The sequence below is a fragment of the Populus euphratica genome, unplaced genomic scaffold (assembly GCF_000495115.2).
Source record: "Populus euphratica unplaced genomic scaffold, PopEup_1.0 scaffold49.1, whole genome shotgun sequence".
In the NCBI taxonomy this organism is placed as follows: Eukaryota; Viridiplantae; Streptophyta; class Magnoliopsida; order Malpighiales; family Salicaceae; genus Populus; species Populus euphratica.
The window spans coordinates 975662-978462 of NW_011499875.1; positions in this window are offsets into that span (position 1 = coordinate 975662).

Genomic DNA, 2801 nt, shown 5'->3' on the forward strand with positions numbered 1-2801 from the left:
GATTGTCCTAGGAAAGAGTGAGTCGTGATTGGTAGGTGTGGGGTGTGGAATTATTTTACGGGTGAAAGAGAAGTTAAATTATTGATAGGGGTGGTTCGGGTATTACGAGATGAAGTAAGGGTAGGTTGGGATATTAATAAGTACCAAGTGGGTCTCACGGGAGAAGAAGATAATTTTGGTCAAAATTTGTCATGTCAATCAGTCTTTTCCTTTTTGATGCGAAAAGAATAATAAATAATAAATGTATCAGAATATTTTATTTCGGTGTTATTTTATTGGTTTCGAGCGAAGCCTGAAAATATATATTTTTAAAAATATATTCAGTCACTTTCAAATTTCAATGGACAATTTTTGAACAAGTAAACAAATTTCATCATGATATCTTTAAAATAAGATTTATGCTTTTGATAATGGTTAATATTTTAGTTTTTGATAATTTAATTTATTTTTTTTAGTCAATGTAATTAAAGAGGGTATTTTTATCTGTAAAAAAAATTAATAATTAAATTAGTGATTTTTTAGAAAAAATATAATAATATTATAAAAAAAAACTCTAGAAATAAATTGAGATTTTGAACTTTTTTCTATCAAAGAATTCAATGTCTGTTTATAACTCATAAATATTTTTTTTTAATATGAAAGGTTAAAGAGGGTATTTGTATCTGTAAAAAAAATTAATAATTAAATTAGTGATTTTTTTAGAAAAAATATAATAATATTATAAAAAAAACTCTAGAAATAAATTGAGATTTTGAACTTTTTTCTATCAAAGAATTCAATGTCTATTTATAACTCATAAATCTTTTTTTGAATATGAAAGGTTAAAGCATAATATTGTCCTAGTAGTTTTAATAAAAAAATATATATTTAACATATTTATTAATATTGATGGACGAGTCCTTCCCTTGGCCTGGCCTAAAAAAGATGGTTTTGGTAGAGGGTTGGCCTAATAAATCTATATTTATCAGTAACCCCTATAGTTTTTATAATATTTACATACAAAAACTTATATAAGTACATGGTATAACAAATTTGTTAAAATTTAAATTCTGTATTAAACACGAAGTAAAAACCTTGATTAATATATGAAAAAGCTTACATGCAAGGATATGTACCATGTTTGAAAAAAAAAACTTTTAAGTATTTAGAGGTGAACTATGACGAAAACCATACTTACAAAAAAAAATTAATAAGAGGAGAAAGTCATGAAAAAAGAACCTATACTTAGATAGTTTTTGCTGGGGAGAACCCAAAAAGGATGATGTCATAGCATTAGGAAAACCAAATTAATGTTTTTTAGAGAGTTATTATATTTTTTTTGAAAGGGAAGGTTCGTGGTCTCCTTGTCATAGATATAAAATGTGGGAGTCCTCTACTAAAGAGAAATCAAACTTAAGAGTAGGAAATTCAAAATCATACTTAGAGATAATATAAAGTCTGAGAGATTAGCTAGAGAGTTGTGTTAGTTCTTCGGGTTCTAATTAGTATTAGTGGTATATACTTGGCTATAAACGAGGGTCATATTGATTTATTGAGGTTGACCATATCAAGTTGTCATGAAGGGTGAAGCTATCGCATTAGAAAGAACATCTTCATAGGAGATTGTGCAATCGCATTTGGAATAACCCATAATGTGCAAAAGTTTGGAAGCTTTCATTAGAGATTTGTAGATAAAAGATGTACGTTAAAAAACAATTATTTTAATTTAAAAATAAACTTAGTTTATATCAAAGATAATATATTGTCGAGTGATTTGTTGGACTCTAGAAAGTTGTTTAATCTATCACTTAAAAAGTGATGCTAATGCACTAAAGAGACCCCTAACCAATCCCTTCAAAGGATAGAGATGTCGTGGGTGTCAAGATTTGCTAAAGTGGACAAAATTGATTTTACTCCTGAGCGACTAACACAATCTTTTTAACCCTGTATATCATGGTTATGTGTCAAGGAATAACTTAGAAATGTCACTAGTAAAAAACTGATGGCTTTTTAATTAATTCCTACAAACGGTGTCAATAATGATGTCTCAAAAAATCCAGGTTGCTTGGGAGTAAGGCTTATATCTTGGATAATCGGTTAATCTCTTGATTTTGACAATCTGACCCATTCTTTCTAATTAAGGTGGTGAGAGGCAGGTGCTTGATATCTCTAAAAGGTACCTATTGGTGAATTTGAAGGTTCTCCAATGATTATGACAATTATTTTTTTAATAGAAATACAATAATATTACAAAGAAATACTTTGGAAGTAAATATACAATATAGAATGAAGATATGTACTAATAAGAAAAAATATCCTTAATATGTGTATTAATGATGATGAAAATATGGTGAGTCCTTAAAGGACTTTTACACAATATTATTTACATAAAATTAATGTTGGTGAAAATATATGATGGGCCCTTAAAAAAATTTTATACATAAAATGATGTAAAGAGAGTAAGATCTAAAATATTTATGCGTCTATAAAACTAGGCTTTTTCCCTTGACTGAGCCTAAGAGAGATTAGGTCATTTCTTTTACTGAGCTCAAAGAAAATTATTATTTTTATTTTAGAGGGGGTAGGTTTGTTAAATCTAGTTTCATCACTTATGATTGGATTTAAGGACAAAACTATTTGCATCACAATCTTGATTTTGTCTCCCTAGCTAGCAATTGTCCTTGTTTTCCATGAAATTAAATTAAATAGAAAAACTACATGATTAAATTTACAATAAATGACTAAATTATATAATTATTATATGATATTTTTTGTTATTTATTTCATAAATTTCTCAAATAATGCACTTTCAATTTACACCT